Consider the following 9,309-nt stretch of genomic DNA (forward strand, 5'->3'; position numbering starts at 1 on the left):
GACGATGAGGGGACCAGAGTAAAACGAGGGTACCGGGAGCGAAATGTACGTCTCTATGTTCCGCATCGTACCGACGGCATTGGTTGGTTTGCGACGCCATCAGCCGAGCGCGAGCGAGCTGACGGGCATGGTCGGCTCGCGCAATCGCGTCGCGGGCATACTCGCTGGTAGACGAGGTGTGAGCTGAGATGACTGTGTCCAGTGGTAAAGTCGGCTCTCTTCCGTACAATAAGTAGAACGGCGAAAAGCCCGCTGTGTCGTGACGGGATGAATTATACGCGAAAGTTGCGTAGGGTAAGGCAAGGTCCCAGTCTCGGTGGTCGGGCGACACGTACATAGCGAGCATATTTGTTAAAGTGCGGTTAAATCGTTCCGTAAGGCCGTTTGTTTGAGGGTGGTAAGCGGTTGTCAGTGTGTGTTGCGTCGAACAAGAACGCAGAATGTCGGCGATGACTTGGGATAAAAATGTACGGCCACGGTCTGTGAGAAGCTGTCTCGGCGCACCGTGAATCAATATAACGTCCCGTAACAAGAAGTCAGCGACGTCGGTTGCACAGCTGGTTGGTAGAGCTCGCGTAATAGCGTAGCGTGTAGCGTAGTCTGTGATAACGGCTATCCATTTGTTTCCCAATGTTGATGTGGGAAAAGGACCAAGCAGGTCTAACCCAACACGGTAAAATGGTTCCGCGGGTATGTCAATTGGTTGAAGATGGCCAGCGGGTAGCAGCGATGGTGTCTTACGACGTTGGCATAGGTCACACGTGGCGACGTATCGGCGTACCGAACGAGCAAGGCCTGGCCAGAAAAAACGGCGCCGGACGCGCTCGTACGTGCGGGATACGCCAAGGTGTCCAGCCGTGGGAGCGTCGTGAAGTTCGGTGAGAACACAGCGGCGCAAATGCTTAGGCACAACAATGAGAAGGTCGGGCCCGTCTAGTCGGAAATTGCGACGGTATAGCACACCCTTTTGAATGACAAAGTAGCGGACGGAAGCATCATTTGTGGAGGATTCCATACGGCTGATGATGTCAAGCAGCTCTGGATCACGCTTCTGTTCTTCCCCTATATTAAGGAAGTCGGACACTGACAAGATAGAGTTCTCCGTGGGCTCGTCAGTGTCCTCAGGATCGTCGACAGGGTACCGGGAGAGGCAATCGGCATCACGGTGTAGGTGGCCAGATTTGTAGACCACCGAATAGGAAAACTCTTGCAGGCGCAAAGCCCAGCGACCAAGGCGGCCTGATGGATCTTTCAGAGAGTTCAGCCAGCAGAGTGCGTGGTGGTCGGTAACTACCGAAAATGGGCGTCCGTATAGATAAGGTCGAAATTTCGCCACCGCCCATACAAGAGCCAAGCACTCACGCTCTGTTATCGAATAGTTACGTTCAGGGGCGGATAGGAGGCGGCTGGCATATGCAATAACGCAATCATGGCCATGTTGTTTCTGAGCCAGCACTGCACCAATGCCATGCCCACTTGCATCTGTACGGATTTCCGTAGGGGCAGCAGGGTTGAAGTGTGCCAGAATCGGAGGGGTAGTGAGAAGAGCGACGAGAGTCGAGAACGCAGAAGCCTCTTCGGAGCCCCATGAAAACGGGACTTCTTTCTTGAGGAGTTGCGTAAGCGGCCTCGCTATGTGCGCAAAATTTTTCACGAAGCGTCGGAAGTAGGAGCATAGTCCGATAAAGCTGCGTACATCCTTCGCAGATCGTGGTACAGGAAAGTTTTTGACGGCGCTGATTTTTGCCGGGTCTGGTTGTACACCGTTGGCGTCTACTAAATGGCCAAGCACTGTGATTTGATGGCGTCCAAAGTGACATTTGGACGAGTTGAGCTGCAGGCCAGCGCGACGGAAGATTCCCAGGATGGCTGAGAGGCGCTCTATGTGAGTTTCAAACGTTGGTGAAAAGACGATGACGTCGTCCAAGTAGCACAAACATGTGGACCATTTGAATCCTCTGAGCAGGGAGTCCATCATTCGTTCGAAGGTAGCTGGAGCGTTACAAAGGCCGAAGGGCATGACCTTGAACTGATATAGGCCATCGGGGGTGATGAATGCCGTCTTTTCACGGTCCATTTCATCTACCTCTATCTGCCAGTAGCCGGAACGAAGGTCTATGGAGGAAAAATAGTGGGACCCATAGAGGCAATCAAGCGCATCATCTATTCGTGGCAGAGGGTAGATGTCTTTTTTGGTAATTTTGTTTAGGTGTCGATAATCCACACAGAAACGCCATGCACCGTCTTTCTTGCGGACTAGCACTACAGGAGAAGCCCAAGGACTGCAAGATGGCTCAATGATGTCCTTGGCGAGCATTTTGTCGACCTCAGTTTGGATGATGTGACGCTCGGCCGCCGACACCCGATATGGGCGCCTATGAATAGGATGCTCATTACCAGTGTTTATGCGGTGGCTCATACCGGTAGCTTTCCCCAACGGCCGGCCGCTGATGTCAAATACGTCGATGTAGGACAGCAGAACCCGGTGGAGCTCATTAGTCTGCTGCGGTGTTAAGTTGGAAGCGATCATCGAAGTAATAGCGCTGTCGGAGCAAGTGGCAGACTGATGTTGAGCGTGGGGTTCAGAAGGGGCGGCCATCGCGAAAACATCTACCGCATTGTCTTCTAAGGTGCAGAGCAACGCTAAAGAGATCCCTTGCGGCAAATCTTGAGGTGTCAAGCTAAAGTTGACAACTGGGAGGCACGTAGAATTTCCTGCGACGGACAGAATGGTGGGCGGTAATGTAATGCCACGGCTTATGAGAACATCGGTGATAGGGGTCAGAACATAGTCACCGTCGGGAACTGGGGGTATTGAGACGAGCTCTATGTAGGTCAGTGTCTGTGGAGGGAGGCGCGCGTGTCCCGTTGTGCAGAGGCGACTCGGCCGTTGTGTAAGAGGTTCTGTTGCGGGCAAGTGTAGACGGAGCGTACTGGTCGAACAGTCTATGAGGGCAGAATGCGCGGATAGGAAGTCGAGGCCTAAGATTACGTCGTGGGGGCATTTATCAAGGACGGTGAAGAGAACAACTGTGTGTCGATCCGCAATGCTCACACGAGCGGAGCACATTCCAACGATAGATGCTATGCCACCATCCGCAACACGGACGAACTGGGTGGTCGCAGGTGTGAGAACCTTCTTGAGCTTGCGGCGAAAATCACTCGTCATCACGGAAAGTTGGGCGCCGGTGTCGACAAGAGCAGTGACATGTAGGCCGTCTACTTGTACGTCTATGAGGTTCCGTTTTGTCGGTATCGTCAAAAGAGGATTTTCGGTCAGTCCGAGCGATGCAGCGCCACCTCCGGGGGCTGCAACGCTTAGTTTTCCGTCGGAGAACCTCGTGGGAAGGCGGAGGAAGATGGTCGGCGGGGCTGTGGAGAACGAGACTGGCGACGTTGGGGGGATGGAGAGCGGGAGTAGCGGCGTTCAGAAGCAGGTTCCTGGGCAAAATGGTCGCGGTTGGTCTCATGGCGATAGGCAGGACGTGCATATAAGGGACGAGAGGACGGTTGTGCAGGAGGACCCCAGCGACTTCTGCAATGGCGAGAAATGTGCCCGATTCTGTGACACGAGAAGCATATCGGCTTGTCATCGTGTGTTCGCCATGCGGACGGATTACGGAACGTTGAGGGAGAGCCGGTCGGGAAGGGACGTGCAGGCGTGTATCGGGGCTGGTAGTCGGTGCGGGTAGGCGGTGAGATAGAGTGAATTCCCAAGCTGGCGATTTCCTGCCGGACGACTGCTTGAATGAGAGGCAACGTAATTGGCGGAGAGGGGTCAGGGGACGTTGTTCCCACCTTAGCTGGAGCAGCGGCTTCAAGCTCCCGCCTGACGATTCGCGTCAAGTTGTCACAGTTGTCTGGTGGATGATATGTGTCGAGACATGAGGACGTCGCAGTGGTGTTCGGGAGGCGCTGGAACTGATGGGAGATGCGTCTGCTTTTAGCTTGTTGGAACCGGCGGCATTCTTGAATGATGGCATCAACAGACGACACATTATTGAATACCAACAAGTTGAACGCATCGTCGGCGATACCCTTTAGGATATGGGCAACTTTTTCAGGTTCAGACATATTTTCGTCAGCTTGGCGGCATAGTGAAAGAACAGCCTGAATATAACCGATGTAGGGCTCCGTGGAAGATTGTGCGCGAGTCGACAACTCATTTTTCGCAGCTTCACGACGACCAGAGATGTTGCCAAAAAGCTCACGGATCTTTGCCTTGAAGCTGTCCCAGCTTGTTATGTCATGCTCGTGGTTATCAAACCAAACACGAGGTGTTCCGTCGAGATAAAAGATGACGTTTGCCAGCATAAGAGTGGGATCCCACCTGTAAGTGGCGCTGACGCGTTCGTAGAGGCGTAGCCACTGGTCGACGTCGGAGCCCTCGCTGCCCGAGAACACGCCGGGGTCTTTGAGCGCGGGAAGCGTCACGATTGTTGTTGCGGGCGCTGGGTTGACAGGTCGGGCAGAAGGGGGAGCGACCGGAGAGGATGTAGCCGAGTCTTGGGTGGTCATGTTGGAAGCCGCGAGTGAGCGTCCGCTTCGGAGTTCCGTGGCGAGGACGGGGATCGCACAACTCCACCAAATATGTTACGGGAAGGAGACTGACTCAGAGGGGTAGTCACCGATGTATTTACAGACGGTTAGGCGAGCGGCGCCAGCCACACAGATTAGCTCGTGCCAGTCTATCTGCTTCGTCTTCTTCAGCTCCATGCACTGGCACGTAGCAATATATTTCATTGCAATTTTTCCCAGATTATATTACTTTATAAAAAACCTGGCTTGCAAATGGACAAAAATTTTACCTAAAAATTATCGCTTATTTCGTTAAATAGACCTAACCGAGGTGGTGGACGGTTTTGTTCTATCCAATAGTAGAGTACCTAGTACTCTAAGTTATTGCCCATTTTTTCTATACGCAGTAAAGGACACAAGATGCTTAGATGTGGTGCTAACTTCCTGCGGGCAGGACGTAATAATAACTGGTGACTTCAATTCACACCCCGTGTCTTGGGGTTTCAAGACTGACGTAAGTGGAAGGCGCTTGTAGGAAGGGTTTGTCGACAATAAATTTTTCTTCACTTTTACGTTTGTTAGAGGTAGGTCCAAGTCGGCTATAGATCTGACTTTCTCCAGCTCCTCACTAAGGATTTCTTCATGAAAAACATTAGATTGCGCAACAGACAGTGACCACCTTCCTATCAGTTTTCATGTTAACTTTTTCAGGATATTTTTAACTGACAAAGTTAGCTCATTTGTAAATTATGACCGATTACAAAAAGACTTAAAGTCTACTGTGATTCTTCGTAAGGACATGCAGGAAGACATTCGGGCTATGAGTCTGTGTGCGGTATTGAAAAGAGCAATGAAAAGTCAACATTTACAATAACAACATGCACAGAAGGGTCGATTAGCCTATTGTGGAACGCTGATTGAATGAGGGGACATAAAAAATGAAAAGCGGCGTGAAAGAAACTTATTCACAACCACTGCGCAATAAACTGGTGCGATTATAAATTTATGGCAGCCGATTTTAAACATACAGTACGCAAAGCAAAATATAACTATCACACTAAAAAAATCACCTGTCTTTTGAAATCAAACAACAGAAAAGCACTTTTTAGATTTCTGCGCTCCAGAAAATCATACCGCCATCCGACAATATTGATCCTTCCATTCTGTTGCCTCGCGAGCTCACCGAATTATTCGAAAATGTTGCTAAAGGATTAGAAGATAGATTAAGATCAATAATGCCAAAACACATAGTAAAGCCGAACGCAGGGAAAGATTTCAATGAAGTGACATTAGCAGAACTAGAGGATGTAGTGAAGCACTTACCTCCGGCTGCACCTGGACCGAATGTGGTAACCTCAGCAATGATAAAAGTAATATGTGAAGTTTCCCCACATAGACTTCGTAATACGGTTATTTACTCTTTGAAAAGTTCTTGGAGACTTGCAGAATGGAAAATTTCCAAAATAATATATACTTAAGAAAAAGGGACTTGGGTTTACCCTTGACAATGTAAAGCCAATTTCTAATACATCTAGTTTGGTTAAACAATTCGAAAGAGTTTTTAATGAACGTTTAATGAACTACAATGAAGAGAAGTCCATACTGAACTCTAGTCAAATTGGCTTTAGATCAGAATGTACCATCTGGTGTGCGCACGTAGATTTAGAGGGTCATAATAAGTTGGCTTGGCGTAGAAGAAAGTATTGTGCATTAGTTACTCTAGATCTGGCCAAGGCGTACGATAAAGTGGCGCATAAAATACTAACACAGCTGATGGAAACGTATCGCTTACCAGACTACATGATGGGTAGCAGAGTTTCCAAAGGAGAGAGAGTTTTATTGCTCTCAAAGGGGTTCATTTTTTAACTGATATTAGCAATACAGTGGCGTCCTGCATAGGGCAGTGCTGTCTCTCACTGGTGTTGTTTAATATCTTCTCCAGCTGAATTTCAACACATAGCGATATTCATTTATATGTGTATGCAGAAGACATTGCCTTATTTGCGAGAAATAGAGATCTGAAATTATTTTATCAAATATAACAGAATCACCTAAGCATGATAGATGAATAGCTTGAAAACAGTCGGATGTCTTTAAAAGTAAGCAAAAGCACGCTTTTAGCGTTCTCGTTCAATGATCCTGTCAACACCTCCCAGATGTATGACACACAGTTGATTCCTCAAGTGAATTCACTCAAATACTTAGGCCTCATATATCAAAACACGATAACATGGAAAAGTCGCATCGACCAAAGTGGGTCCAAGGCAACACAAGACATTGGGTGGTTACGCAAGCTCAGCAATAGAAAAACGGGGTTGCGAAGAAATACATTGGTATTGATCTATACAATGTACATTCGTCTTATTATGAAATTCGGCTGTGCGTTATTTTCTAGTAGTGTGACATATAAATTGAGACCGCTAATACTGTCAGAAAGGGAAGCTTTACGATTGTGCTTTGGACTGCCCAAGTTTGTTGCTAACAATGTGCTCTACATTGGAGCGCGTCTCCCTTCATTGTTAAATTGGTTTAAAATACCATCCAAACATTTTCAAAACTATACACATCACCCCAGGGAGAATCGTTTTATGCTTTTATTAAAAAGCAAAACTTATTTTTTGAAACTCAGTAGTCGCGATTCCACTCCCCACAGATCACATTCGTCCAAGCGCTGCTGGAACCACTGGGCGTCCGAATCAAACATATTTCCTTAACAAGTAACTTTAATTTAGACCATGAAATAGAATTTGAGTCTATTTGCCTCTCAAACGCAAAGAAAATGTCATTCCAATATTTAAATGATCGGCTACAGGATTACTTGGCACACGTGAAAATGAGCAACATAATTGCGACTGATGCATCCGTATCAAATGAAAAGGCTGGGGTAGGCATCTTCTCGCGTTTTCTTGACTGGTCCTTTTCGGTTAGGCTTCCAGATTACACACCAATATTCATAACAGGATTATTTTCTGTGCTACTGGCACTGCGAAAACTTCCTTTGGGCGAATCAGAAGCAGTCATAATTAGATTCTTTTACAGTATGTACTGTTCTGTCATCGGGAATTAACTTGAGACTTATGCATATGTTTCGACAACTCATACCGACTAACTTGCAAAAAATTCATCTAATATTCGTACCTGGCCAGTGTGGCATATATCTGAATGAGGTGGCGGATGTACTAGCCACAGTATCTCAGAGCAGTCTCCTTACCCCAATATGGCCTGATACGGTCTACGCAACAGCAATAAGGTTTAGAAACCTTTGTTTACAAATTGAAATCAACCCCTTCTCATTGGATAAATTTTGAGATTGCGCACATCTAAGATGCTGCTGGAATAGGCAGTGGTGCGCCACACGGCAATTGGAAGTTACCTATACGAGTTTCCGTTGTACAATTTCACAAATAAATTATTATTTACATAATCCTGGTACCTTCTTGTGTGGTCTAGCCCGGACCACATACATGCCAGATACGAAAATAAAGTTTATTCATCATCATAAAGCTGGTCAAAGGCACCAACGTTATGTCAAGTTTGGGAAGAAATGGAAAGAATGAATTGTTTCTTTTCATTTTGTCACCGATAGTCTTATCAGCGGAAAAGACTCCTGGCAGCTCCACTTGAAAAATTAGAGTTAAAATCAAATGTGGCAGTAATTTTATCGTTTGGCAGCATTAAATTAGGTTATAGCCACAGGGACGTCTGCTCTGCGGTATTTGACTACATAATTGAAACAAAGCGACTGCCATGTTAGTATACATTTTTTACTTATATCTTTAGTTTTGGACCCATCTCTACCTCTGCTTCAAACCGCTTCTGAGAGCCTGAATTCTTGCTGAGATATACTCTTTTCTCAATTATTGGATTTCCATATATATATATATATATATATATATATATATATATATATATATATATATATATATATATATTGTGATGATTTTAAATGACGGACGCTCTGCTGTTATTGAAAAAGACGATGATGATTGGTAGCTGCAGTATTGCTCACGCACGCTGCTCGCTAATAGCCAGATCTGCCTCATAAAGCACCTCTCGGCAAGTTGCGCCTGCAGCTTTCTCTACGCACAACACCTCTATTTTAAGCGGTGAAGGAGCCGGGGTTTCCATCGACCTGGAACTTCGCAATCGGACGCTACCCTCACCGTTCACCATGAATGCTCCTGACCCTTCTCAAGCTGCCCCACCACCGACAGTCTACTGTACTGGCGTGCCTCGGCAACGCGACCCACTAATTTTTCGCGGCAACGACGAACATGACGTCGAGGACTGGCTCATCGACTACGAAATTGTAAGTGCTTCCAACAAAAGGAACGCCTGCGACCAGCTCAGAAACGTGCACTTTTACCTCGCTGATGTGGCCAGCCTCTGGTTCAAGAACCATGAAGGCGAAATCACCAACTGGTCTGTCTTCAAGACCACTATCACCGCGAGCTTCGGTCGTCCCGCCGTGCGCTGGCTTCACGTGGAACAGCGTCTGCGTAGTCGAGTCCAACGCAGAGACGAGAGCTTTACAAGTTACATCGAAGATTTCTTGTCTCTTTTTTTGCAAGCGCGTCGATGGAGCTCTAACCAAACACTACAAAATCAAGCACATCATCAAAGGATTTGACGATAATACCTTTCCGATGTTCGTCGCTAGTAACCCACAGACTGTCATCAACGTTGTCCAGCTGTGTCAGGAGTACGATGAGTTGCGTAAGCAGCGTGTCTCGACGCGCAGGGCCGCTGAAGAAACAGCTGAAGTTTCTGCCTTCGTGCACAACGTCACTG

Source organism: Rhipicephalus microplus, chromosome 5 (genome assembly GCF_043290135.1).
Source record: "Rhipicephalus microplus isolate Deutch F79 chromosome 5, USDA_Rmic, whole genome shotgun sequence".
Lineage (NCBI taxonomy): Eukaryota > Metazoa > Arthropoda > Arachnida > Ixodida > Ixodidae > Rhipicephalus > Rhipicephalus microplus.